General features: G+C 37.8%; 1 long non-coding RNA gene across 3 annotated transcripts; it reads left to right on the top strand.

Moving 5' to 3' along the window:
• Positions 1 to 2,327: 2,327 nt before the first annotated feature.
• LOC149110858 (uncharacterized) lies at positions 2,328 to 10,232 on the top strand. 3 transcript variants are annotated; one of them, XR_016207933.1, is made up of 4 exons: positions 2,328 to 3,151; positions 5,326 to 5,895; positions 7,704 to 7,831; positions 8,273 to 8,452. It is a non-coding gene; the product is annotated as an uncharacterized LOC149110858 (long non-coding RNA). The 3 variants fall into 3 exon arrangements; XR_016207934.1 differs by lacking the exon at positions 2,328 to 3,151 and adding an exon at positions 8,806 to 10,232 and having other exon boundaries at positions 5,115 to 5,895; positions 8,273 to 8,492; XR_016207932.1 differs by lacking the exon at positions 2,328 to 3,151 and having other exon boundaries at positions 5,115 to 5,921.
• The last annotated feature ends 3,499 nt before the right edge of the window (positions 10,233 to 13,731 follow it).

The following is a 13,731-nucleotide window of genomic DNA, read 5'->3' on the forward strand; positions in this document are numbered from 1 at the left end:
TTTGATTGGGTGTTTAACTGCGTTTTTCCGCAGGGAATGTTTTGTAATGTAGAGGTCTAAAATGCAATTCAAATCAACTGAATAACAATGTCAGCAACTTGTTAGCTACTTGTTCCAGAAAAGCATTTTACTCGCCTTAAATCTGAGATCATTCTTCCACGTCAGGTGAGGCCAAACGGCCTTCAATTCTCAAGGCAATTAATATCGGTCTTTTTTACGCCGGCCCACCACTTTCGTACCCAGCTTTTGCACCCCTTGACCAGCAGCTGGGAAGCGGCGATCCTTGAAGAGTGCTTTGATTGAAAGTCTGAAAATATGGGATCGACTTCCGGCTGAAATATATATGTTGATGCCTACCTGTCAAGCACGTGGCTTCCCTTAACCCTAAGGTACAGGGACCAGATGGGGTGCTGCACTCTCGGTTATCAGCTGGAACTTAAAGATGAACCTCAGAGACTTTTGCAGGTTATAGTTTGGAAATTTTAATAAATTTGTCAACGATTGCGTGAAAACTCAGAATTATTTCGAAGTGATTGGCGGTGCTTGAACCTTTTCTCCTATTAACCGCTTGTACCAGCGATCCCTTTACCCCTGTTCTTATGGATAATCATTCTTTGTTTTTCTTTTCTTTTCTTTCTTTTTGTTTTGTTTTGTTTTTTTTTTGACGCTGTTTTCGTTGCCGATTGCATTGAATATGTAAGCGTAAAAAAGAAAAAATAAATAAACACGTGCAATTTGACGGTTCAAATTTGCACTCGCGGAATAAGCATTATTCATAGCAAGGACCGAGATATATTTATTACAGAGGTTGACTCCTTTTGACTGCAGTATTACTGACCTACTTGTCACGCGATGTAAATAAAATCTCGCAAAATCAGCAAAAATCAAAAGTGTGTTTTTGTTTGCAAAAGCAAATGTAGCGTTCATTTAAACAACTTTTTGTCTTCAAAGTCTTGGTATCAGTCATGTCCAATATACACAAACTGATACAGTTCGAAAATAAAACTTTACAGCTTTACAGATCGTAAAAGACAGTTGCGGTCCGTGTACGTTCGGAAAATTGCATCTCATTAAGGGCACTTCGAATATAAATCCCTTCTCACTTGAGCAAGGGAATTCTTGATTCTTGAAAGTTCTACAAACCCTCGACTACGTCTAGCGTTTGCATAACTTTCGAGAATTCTCCAACCCCCTGAGGGTTTAGATGAGGTACGTAAACACGGAAAAAGTGCTGTATTGCTTTTATAAAATTATTCTCAAAAATACGCACGAATCTAGAACGTCACAACCGTGTTTACATACTCTCGCCTAAACACACCTATCGTCCAATGAGAGCGCGCGAAGTAGCTCAGTTATTTCACAATCGCAAAAACATTACAACGATATGTTTTTTTTAAAACTGAACATGTTTAACGAAACCGTATAAAATTCTTCCTTTCTTTAAACAGAAAAACTAGCCAAAAATAACAGCAAAAACAGCTCTAGCCGTATGTTCGACACTATTAGAGAGGTTAAGCATGACGTTTAGGGCACACTGCAAACGGCAAAAATGAAACTTTTGCCGTCTCTCGTCAGCTGTGTGTACAGTAGAGTGAAATTATTTGTATTTGCAATGAATAGTAAGAGACGTTATTTCATTTTTGTGAGCTTTATTTACGGATTAGAAGAAAAGAACTCAAAATCAGAAGTTGTCTTTGCCGTTCGCAAGAAGTTGTGTGTGTCATATCAGGCGTTATTGCCTGCAGGCTGGCTCCAAAATTACTTCAACGCCACCAAAGTCGATAAAAGGAAATGTCATACGCTACAATCTAAGAGTATTCATAAAAACATTTTCAACCTAAAATCGGCAGGAAAATTAAGAATATTCAGCCTGGGCCGGAAAAACCAATATTCTTATATGGAAAATAATGTCATTATAAAAATAGTGTAATTCTATTTCCGGCGTGGGAAATAGGGCGATTCTTTTGTTTGTAGTCACTTACTCGCATCGGAGTCACGCTCATGTTCTCTGTTTATTAAAGTTAGCCGGCCCCCTCTTTCCTTTTTAAAAAGTGAAAATATCTAGATCTGCGGTGATGTAAATAGGATCGAATGGGGGAAATAGGTAGCAGACCGTGCGGATCGACACGCTGTTTCACCCTTTCGCTCAGGTAACAAGTGTAAATGATCAAAGTCCCCTTAATGAGATGCAATTTGCGGACCGTAAACGGACCGAAAACAGGTCTTTTCCTGCCCGTCAAATTCTACAGATCGTATAGTTGCTTTTTCAAACAGTATCAGATTGCTTATATTGGACAACTGGCTGATAGCAGTCTAGTCTAATAAATGTGTCATCAGTACAGGGCACATTATAGCGGAGCTCCGGCGGAGCCCCATACCCATATAGGGGAGAAAAGGAAACCCATGAATTGATTTTCTCATGGTTATCATGGCTAGCGGTATTGCTCGTGGGCGCGTACGCACGACGGCGACGACGACGGAGTCGCGCAAGATGGCGGCCATACTCCAGCTAATAGGTTGACAGAGACATGCACCCTCAGTTGGTAGCGGGTGAATGTCGTTTTTCTTGGCGGGATTTTTAAAGAAAAACGATAGCGGAGGTTGATTTAATATTTTTAAGACAGGGTTGCGCTGAAGCAAAAGACAGAAAGCAAGAATTAACAGGCAAAGAAGTAGCGAAGAATATCGCGAAAAAGACTGAGCGGGCCAGCGCTGGGGAAGGAGGCGAAACAGTACTGAACAATGCCGTGAATTATAGCTAGTCAAGGGCTAGAGAAAGGAGGTGAAATAATACCGAACAATGCGTGAACCAAAGCTAACGAGGGCTATAGAAAGGAGGCGAAAGTACCCGACAAATTGATTCAGAAGACTGCCGAACTCCCCATGGCCAAGTTCAAAATTCGCGCGAACGTGATGCTGTGCAGCCGTGCAAGAAAATTCAAAAGTCACCTGATTTGGTCAGGTGATGAACATTAGAGAAATCAAACGTACCCGAGTGTTTTAGAGAAATTGCAAAACACTAAACGTAGCGGAAAGAAGTGGTTGATTCGTTGATCTATCGAAAATATAACTTCAGTTTAGTCTTCACAACTTTTGCTGCAAGTTTCTGCCTGGAAGATTTACTCTGGCCGAACTGAATTGCCAACTTGCGGTAAGTGACTTTTGTTGTTGCGTTTGGTATGAAAATTAACAAGTTTCCTCGGCGATATAAGCTTATTTTCAATTGGAATCCATTAAAAGTCTTCCTAATTTGAAGCCATGCTGTAAGAGATTTTAAAAATTGCATCGTTTTAATTTCGCTCGTCTCTAAACAATAACACGTGGGTCGCTTTGGAGGTTGCTGTAAGTTGTAAACAAAATTAATTATGTTTTCTATCGATTTTCGTCGTCAATTTAAGCTTATAACCTCACATCTAAAAATAAGCTTAACCAAAATCGTACTTGTAAACACGGCCGGGCGAGTTTTGAAGTTTTCTCTGATTTAGTTAGCACTGCCGCTTCGTAGACTGCTAAAATTTGTTCTTCTGTTGTTGAAAACTGAACCAAGAAAGGTCTACAAACCATTTTAAGCCGAAGCGAACAGGATTTGCTAAATTTACTTTTGTTCCTATGTGAATATTTGCATATTGTGATTACAAAGTATGGAGATTTCCTCGTTTTGTTAGTTCAATTTATTCGGTTTGGCGAAATGCTTTTGTGAATTCCGAGGTTAAATTGGTTGAAGACTGGTAAAGCTACTGCCAATGAAATGACTGCATAGCTAAATTAAGCCGTCGGCAAAAATACAGACTCTCAGTAATATTCAAATTTAAGCGTGGATAATTTTTCAACTTTAACACCGCAAGCTTAAACGAATTTTCTTTACCCTCTCTTTTATTCGGTCACCGTTCACTGAAAAGGGATTTGCTGTTGATACTCGAGCTCAGATGTAGTGATATGCATCTTGTGTTTATAATGTAGATTTCCTCGTTTTATTTTGTTGTCTGTCCAATTAGTTCGGTTTGGTGAAATGCTTATATAGTCCAAAATGTCGAGTAGACGATTATGCATGGCAATCCTGTCTGCAAATGAAGCTCTGCTTTGATTTTGATTGGCTATTTCATGTTATTTGTGCCATTGCTTTTGGTTGGGGGTACATGGACTGTATTTTGTTAATAAGAGGTTATTCCCCAATGCGGTATTTACACTTAATATGGAAATGTTCCAAAAAAGTGAGATAGTACTAATTGACTCGGTAAATTGAACAGTGTAATAGGAGTTCTTGCCCTGACCATTTCTCAGTAATAAGAAGAACTTTTACATACATATATACACAATTTAGTTGGAGAGAGTGCTCTCCTATCTCCACTCTCTCTCTCTCTTTACTCTCTTCTTCACACTAATTTTTTATTTACTAACTTATTAAATGAATGTCACTGACTGTTTTCTTTGTTGTGCATGCATACTTTTTTGCTGGTCGAAGAAAGTTTCAGTTTCTTCCTGGCTGTACAGTTTCCTTTCTCCTGTCCTGTACCAATTTGTTTGTGATATAACTTTGTGAATTCTCTATTCTCCTTAAATTTTATCTCATCAGGTTGATAGAATGCACTCTCAGAGTGTTCCATCATTGTCTTCAGTCGCTACAATTTTCCGGAAAAAAGCAATAGTTTTCTTAATTTCCTTTTACTTTGTGTTAGGACTTTTTAGCCTGCCTGTAATTGGCCCATGGGCATTACGGGAGAATAATTTTCAAGTAAAGAATTACATTCGTTTTAGTGTTGAGTATTTTAAATTGTTATGAATTAGGCATTTCTTTTTATTTTTTATATTTTTTATTTTAGTCCCACGCAATGTTTTATGGTTTTACCGAGGTATACTATGTAAATGTAAATAATGCACTGGAATTGGCAAATCAGAGTGTGCATTATATCGGCTTTAAACACAAACCACATATTATAAATGACTCATGTAAATGATATTTTTATTACAGAGAACTGGACAGGGCAAGAACTTCTCCTTCTTTTGTGAATTTATATATTAATTCCTCTCAGTGCTGTCAAAATGTCTCAGGAACCTTCATTTCTGATAATCTATTATTTTCCACCATACCTACAGCACAGAAGCTCACTAAATCCTAACTGATAACTAACATGTGTGTATCTCTAGCCTTTGCTGTGTGCTACATGTATATTCTGTTATCCTGCCTTAACTGCTAGGAAAAATTTTGGCAGAGCTGTTTTAACAGTTTCACTTAAATTGATTTCCAGTAACAGTGCTACATGTAGCAGTGTTATTGAGTGTGAACTTTATGGGGGATTTTAAATTTTTATTTTTTTATGATTACAGACGACAACAAATATACATGTGTATACATAACCTGATGTTGGTGTTGGTTACAAACTGTAGTTCATAATAGTCATCCTATTACAGATAAGGGGGAAAAGTTCAGAGAGTTTAGAACATTTCTTCCCCCAGCACACCTTCTGTCTATAGGTGCAATAATTGAGAGGTTATATATATGTACGAAGAGTAATGTAAAGTTACTGTATAAACTTAGCATTAAAATCTGACATTTGAATGCCTCCTTTGCTAAAATTAGTCATGATTTAATTGTTATCACTCCCTGTGAATTCATAGAGATTCCAGAGGCAATTATAACCTAATGTGGAAGTCCTGTCTTCAAGTGAGGGAAAATGACACAAAAGAGTTACAATGAAAGTAAAGAGAATTGTGAATGTTGATATGGTGTACATTATACATCTTGTAAAGGCATTTGGTGAGTGCCAAAGGCATAACATTTCATGTATTGCTTTTTCAGGACAAATTATATAACAGTGACATTTTAAAAGGTGTGATCAGAAAAATAATGAGTACATTGTCCAGGCAGCATCAGTTTATGGACAGCATATGCAGACGGTAAGAGGAACTGTAAGCACTACCATGTAAGTTAGTTTTATGCTTATGACTTCTTGTTCTTGAATTTTGTGTCATTTCATCACAAGAATAGGTAACGAAAGATGCAATAGTTGTTGCAATATATTTTTGAAGGAAAACTTATAAGTCTGCCTATGCTGGATAACAGCCATGTGTAAACTGAATGTGAAGCAAACAATATGTTAAATATGGGGCAACCCTAAAACCCAGAAACCGGAATCCGGAATCTGGAACCAAAAACCAGAATCCAGAAACTGGAAACCGGAATCCGCAAATCAAAGAAAATAAGTTCTTCAAGTATGCGAAAATTGTTTTGCTTAGCTTTTCGACTGTAAAAAGTAAGCTGCCAAGTAAAAAGGACCTCAAACTTGACCTTTTTTGAAACAAAAATTCCCCGTCTGTTGAAATTGTGCAACCGTTATTTTTAGTGAGGGCTATGATTATGAGAATCTCAGTAAAGTGCATCTTAATTTTATTCCAAGCACCTCGAGAGTGTCTAAAATAAGCTTGCTGGTAATTGCCATTTCGTTTAATAAGTGATCTTCAATTTACCGGAAGTATAAATTTATCCTTTATGTCTAGTACATACTGAACAAGATAGAAAATGTCATAGAGAACAGGATATCCATCAGTGGCAGCCCCCTGTACATTGACGGTCACGCCCCCCAATTTCGAAGTCCAAGGGCTAACCCGTCTGGTCTAAATATGAAATTTGATTCTTCCAACAGATACAAGACCAATTCCAGATTAACACAATTTCTACACTGATACTGTGACAAATCAGCATTTCATATTCTTGGCGGCCATCATATTAAAACAATTTGTAGAAATGTTGCACACTTACTTCCGTCTGCTTCTCACTTGCTGACAGATCAGACCACATGCTGTTCAAAGATGCTAAAAGACTGCCAGAAACTCACTGCAATAGCCTATAATAGCTTGTTGTTAATGTGCTGCTCACCAGTCTTCTCAGAGCAATTTGATCTAGACAAGAACCGGGCTCTCACCAGGGCCAGCTTGAACAAAAGATGGGTAACTTAGTCTATGAGCAGGCTCTCATGTTTGGGCTGGGGGTGTGATTGGCAAAGCCGCATGAAGGCTCTTGGTGACATGCCAATGCAGAAAAACACTAGACACCTATTTAGCCTGCTCAGACAATAGAGACAGATACTAGAGCCTGCTCACAGGCTATGAGTAAATCTATCCACCCAAAAAATCAGTAACCCTGACTGGATAGTGATGTACCGAATGAATAGCTTTATGCAGCTTTTGAACAACGGGGCCAGATATATAGCTAAGGGTTGTTCAGAACTAGTCAATAATTTTTTAGCAATTACAGTCTGTGGCTGAAGTAAAGCCAAGAAAATAAATAACAACAAAATGATTTTTGCTCATATTTATTTATTAGACATTGCTGAAGTGAATTATTTCTATCATCATTCATAATATCTGGATTCCAGATTCTGGTTTTTGGTTCCGGATTCTGGATTCCGGATTTCAGTTCCCAAATTCAGTGTTTTAGGGTTGCCCCAGATGATGTATGTGCATATGTTAATCTTGAATAATCTGAAATTTCAGAGAGTTTAAAAATATCATATCATATCTGTGATGGTTCTGAGGTGGAGGGCTGTTACATGTACATGCAAATGTCTCATGCACGATTTTTCACTCATTATGATTCAGGTGCAAATAGTTTCTGTATCTGTTGATGTGCAACAATCTACACCAATATTTCAACCTAATAATGTACAGTGTATATTAATTAACCAAATTATGCTGTTTGTTTTTAGTTGGCCAGTGCTACTACATAGTAATGTGATGTTGAAGTGCACAAATTTACAAACATGCCCAGTGTCAACTTGTCAAATACATGTATATGAACTGGCCAGACAGTGTAGATTACAAAATTCTCTGAAAGGTAAGATGTTTCTTAAACATTATTTTGTAATTAATGATTTCTCAGACATTGTTTTCTTCAAGAAAAGATTCATACCCCACATGGAGGTTTTTTCTCTATTAGAGCTCTTGATTCCTGATACTTTAATTTGGAATTTCTAAAGACTAGCCGTGAATGGGTGTTGGGTGTGAATATCTTCTGGAACTGCACATTCATTCATTGAGTAGGCAAGAACATCAGTATTTATCCTGACAAACTCTGATTTTCTTCTGGAAGCTGAACTCATATACAGTTGTACAGTTATATGTACAACCAAACAGCCTGGATGACCCTGTGATTGGGACTGTGCACATTGTTGTAACCCTCAATGTTCCAGTTGCTTGTTTGAAGCAAATCGCATTTGCTCTCGAAAGCAAGTGGCGAAGTTCATAACAGTTATGTAAGTTTGCTTTGTATTATCAGGGCAGAGCCTGTCACAGTGAAAGTTGGAGTACCAACCCCTAGCATTTGATTCACTACTAACAGTCAGTAAACAGCTAACAATGAAGTACACTGTATATCAAAGAAAGGAATTACATGCCTGTTCCTGTCAGTCAATATATGAACAGGTTACAGATGGGGAGCCTGTATTAAAACATCAAAGATTTTCAAAGCAACCATGGCCTGGTGAGATATTTCTGAGGTAATATAAATTTAAGGTCCTTATGATTGCTTATAGGCATTGATTTTTATTGTAAACAATATCTTACTGAGTGTATTTTTCTTGTGTGCTAATTGTTGGAGAACACAGAGGTCACTGTTATGACAGAGATATTAATTTGTGAAAAGTTCTATAAACAAATGCATCTGGGAACAAATTAATTTATCATGGATGCAGCTTCTGAGAGATCCCCAATATTAATGGAACATACACTGTTCATACAGTACATGTAAAAGAGTTTAGTAATTCATTACTTATGATTGTAATGCTTTGTTTGGTTTCTCTGTATTTACAGACAACTTGATGGGATTATAAATTCTGCACCAAGTTCATTGCATAAACTGACTTGGAGGTTCAGTTCTGCAACCCATCCTGTTTGTAGTAATATCATAGCTGCAACATTGTGACAGATACACTGCATTACATTATTAAGAAACACATATTAACTAATTATTTTTAAGTGCCTGTTAATTTAATCAGTTTTTCTTAGAGATAATTTACTCATGGTTTATTTAAATAATTGGCTTTTTGGCTTTAAAATGATATTTATTGAGCTTTTAAATCAATTTTGTGATAATCTGCATTGGACAAGGCATAAATTGATATTTTGCCAACACGAAATGGAGAACTGGGTCTTAAGCAAAGTTGCAGGATTAGCATTTTTGTAGAAAGAAAGGGTTGAGAAATTTGTGACATTCTACAGACAGCCTTGCCATTCGCAATGTCCGATAAGGTTAATTTGTTCCATTCTGTTGTAGAAATAGTGTGTTCTCTAATTTATAAATTATTTCAATCTGTTGTTTAAACGATTGCCTTATAACCCCATGTCTGGCTTTGGTGCATGTAGGATATTGATGTATTTTTTATCCATTTTGCTGTAAATTATCTTAATTGATGTGTCAATCAAAACATATCTTGGATATGCTGGGCTCTTCTGACAAATGTACCCATGCCTCATAACCTTTGAGTGCATTTGGTTGTGTAGTGCAGACAAAATACATGTACATAATATAACTTCCTCTTAGCTCACTGATAATTCTTGGTATAATTTAATCATAGCAAAATTAATCAATGGAACCCAATCGCAGCTCTTGTAGTCCACAATGCCAGTCGAGAAAAAGAACAAATCACATTGAAATTGAATAATAAAATTATTATTAGAAGCCTATGCAAGTATTCATGATCAGCAAAAAAAAATATATCGTAATTACCATTCATGCGAGGGTGATTTTGCTTATTGCAAACCCTTCCAGCAGGAGGAGACTCCATACAATAGTGAAGATGGCTAAATGTATCTTTGGGGACAAGTTAGAAAACAAAACTTTCCAACTTTTCACATATGTATACTGTTTTGGTATTTTTGTGAGATTTCATTTGGTAGAGATTCAGGGACTGAGTATATTGTAACCACTGCATTTCAATCAGTCCCCACAACAAAAAAAATCTGTAAACTTCTTTTGTGTGGGAGTCCCCATGTTAACTAAGGAAGAATATAATGATTAATGACAATGCCTTGTCTTTCTGAATAAGGTAGGAAAGAACAAGAAATACCACCAAAAAGCACAGAAGACAGTTCTGTTATGTGATCAAGATTTTTGGTAGCTTCCCAGAAATCCTTGAAATCGTGGCTCTATATTTCATAATCACACTATCTTGCACCTCGATCTGCTGAAGTAATACTAGTTCCGGCTGAAACTATTAAATCATTCGCAATTTACCTCATACATGTTGGATTATTTTCATTAGTAACAACATTCCGAAAAATAACTGAGGAGCTCCGCTTTTAGGCTGGCCTAAATCTATATATTATGTTTATCGTAGTTTGCAAAATCAAAGTTCCGGTCCATGGAACAAAAGAATTCTTTGTTTCAGCAGTTAATAGAATCGCATATCGCGTATCCGTCAAACAACCAATTCAAAAATGAAAATCAAGCCGAAATTTCACGCTTGATCAAAACGACCCACGATCATAGGTTGTCAGAGCATGGTCAGAGTAATAATACAGGTGGCGCCATTGATATCTTCACTATTATCGCACAGTGAACTATTCATTCATTCATTCATTCATTCAATAGGAGCCCACGACGAGCATTTATTGTCTTCGCCTTTACGGTCCTTTAGCGATGCTTTGTGTTTTATCTATCTGATCTATCAATTGTATTTGCGCCGACACAAAAGGACGGCTAAATTAAACTTGTCTTGTTTAAAATACTACAAGGCTCGAACTGAATGTTTTGTACTGTTCTTCTTTGTCTCTGAATCATAAATGTAGCAATATTAGCACCAAAAACCGTGATATATATTTGTTTCGGACATTCTATTCCGGCACGCTGCTCCTGTTTATGCCCTAATGGAAACCAGCTTTCATTCGACAGCACTCCTCCAATCAGATAAACGCATGTGGCGGTTTCGTTTTACTCCCGGAGTCAAATTTCAATCAACTCAACAATTTAGGATACGGTCCGTGTACTGAAACGCAGACTGCAGAACAGTAGTAAAATGCGCATGTTCACTGCGGGTAGACTGCAGAATGCAGATTTTTTAACTGTGTTAAGTTGGCATTTCCATTATCGAGAGGTAACCAACCGTAAACAGGCTAACCAGAGCGTTATTTTGGCTAACCTAAGTGATATTCAGGCTGGCCGCAGCGCTATTCAGGCTACACGAAGTGCAGCCTTTCCCTCCGATTAGCCCAAATAGGTCCCCAATAGGTTTGGCGGGATGCGGGATTTGGCTTATTTTCGCCATGATATTCGGGATTTGAGCTAAACAGGGGCGGGAAGCGGGAATTACAATTACGAGCGGGACCGGGATTTCGTGTTTTTATGGGGTTGGGATGCGGGATTCGCAAGTGGAACAGCGCAGGATACAGGATTTTAATTCTTACTTGACCTCATAATATTGACCAGCGCAAAAACCGCAAGCTGGCAGAAATGAACCTTTTGTGCGTATAGCTGTGTCAGGTTTCAAGTAATGTATAGCAACGGCTCTGTAACCTGTCAGGTTCTGTCAAACGTATCAATTATCGCTTGACTAAGTTAGTATCATGAGGCTGTATGAAGTCTTTGAGTCCTACTGCGATCCTCCGACATCAATAACCTCTGTCCATTTCCCACATCTTCGACGCTTGCGTATGCAATCTCGAACCCCCGATCCTTTCTAGTTTTTCTAGTCTTTCGACCTTTTCTAGAGCGCTTGTCCTGTTTTGGCCAGGATGGCCACATTGGATGGCGGTGATAGTGATTCACCAAACGAAGTATGAGGCGTTATAAATTGCGTCGCCATATATTACGAAATGGATGTGCGAGCGGCAATGCCTTCATTCGGAAAGAAAAGCTCTAAGCCCAGATTTCAAGGAAAGTGAATACGCTGACAGCTTTTAAAGAAACTGACAAGTGTGTTAACGGGCCATATCTTGAATATGGGAAAGAAAAATATTTTTCTTTCATTGATACGCGGACAAAAGAAAACAAAACAGTAAACAGTTTACAGAAAGAAACGCTATAATCATTTGTGCTTACTTATCTTCTACCCATTGAATCCTTTTGTGATCTTTTATGTGATATCTATTTTTAAAAAGTTTCTGTGTTAATTATTAAATTAATTATTAATTCAGCAAACTAATAATTTAACGCAGAAACGTAAAAAGTAGGCGGGATCGGCATTTCCAGGCAACTGAAGGGCGGGATGGCGGGATTAACAGGAAAAAATGGGCGGGAAAGCGTGATCTGAGAACCCTATTGTGGACCCTCTACTACCTAGTGAATAATCTTTTTAAGGTTATCACTCAGTTGACAATGGAAATAGTGAATATTTGAAACTTGAATGGAATTTTTGATAAATTACAGCGGTTATGACTGTAATATTCAAATGCTGAATTTTGTAATTACGAAACGGACTATGCCCCACAGGCCGTTATAAAGTTGAAATGTCTGTAAATGTTGAAACAGTCTGAACAGTCTGTGAAATAAATTGTTAAATGTGGAGGCTGGATTTTACTCCGATATTTTGTTTCTTTGTTTTTTCGCACGTAAGAAAATCAAGAGTTTTTCTTGCTTCCAACGCGTATAACGACAGATCTATTATTTTCTTGAATAAACCTGAATTGTTTTGTCTAAATATCATCCAATATATGGGCGACATAGGTATGTGGTATGTTTTTTAAGATTCTCGATCCTTATAAATAGGGTATCATTTCGGCCCTTGTTGGCATTGTGCTCCCGGTGCGGTCCTTCCTTGTATCAGCGAAAATTGCAGTGCATAAATGCGCAGCTAAACGAAAAACAAATTTTTCGCTTGATGGTTAATTTCCAATGTTACAGAAACGAAATAAAGCTTACCCGTTCACGTCATTTTTAGTTTATGTTTTACCCTTCAACAGGGTGTCATTTTCGGGTTTGAGCCTTAAATATGGTATCAATTTAGTTTGCTTTCTCCTTGATAGAGTCAGCGTTTAAGACCCTTTGCAGCACACACCTATTCTAAATTGACGGGAGTACCTTCCCCGGCTGTGCGCTGCTCATTAGTATTTACAGTTTTTGTCTGTGAATAACTGTAAATGTTTATTTTGATAAATTTACATATAATATCTGATCTTCGATGATCAAGATATACAGTTTGAAAACTGTTACCGAACCTTCTGACTTCAACTGGGGTATTCACGAGGCGGGCAGTAACCGATATAACTCCCGATAATAATTACAGGATTGCACGATATATTCTTGTATAACCAGTCGTTATGACGTGACACGTTCACTAACAACCCGCTATTGTGTTCCTCGGCAGAGCCGTCAAATGATAGATTTATTGTTTTGCAAAAGAACGACCCGTTTTCGGACCTCTCATCTCGCCATTTATCTTTTGATTTCCACTCTTTCTTCATCTTCTTCTTCAGACCCTGGCTTATCAAATTCATTCAAGAGAGTTAAAGTTACTCAGCTGTAACTCCTTTATCAGCATGCTAGCTAGGCTGATAGACTCCCGGGTAGACCGTTGTTACGTTCGTTACAGGCGTTCTTCGCTTGGACAAGGAGTTATTTACCAATTAAAACTTCTTGTTGATGCGACTTGTTTCAAGCCTCGTCCTTTGCCGAATCCATGACCATCTACCGCTAGCGTGAGTATATAAGATCTTCAATGAGTTCTAGACCCGTCAGAAGCGATCCGAAGCGCGCATCTTGTGTAATAAATGGCTTTATTTAAATTAAAACGAAGCAAGTAC

This window comes from Orbicella faveolata, unplaced genomic scaffold (genome assembly GCF_042242905.1).
Source record: "Orbicella faveolata isolate gen_17 unplaced genomic scaffold, um_ofav_v1 contig_24, whole genome shotgun sequence".
NCBI lineage: Eukaryota > Metazoa > Cnidaria > Anthozoa > Scleractinia > Merulinidae > Orbicella > Orbicella faveolata.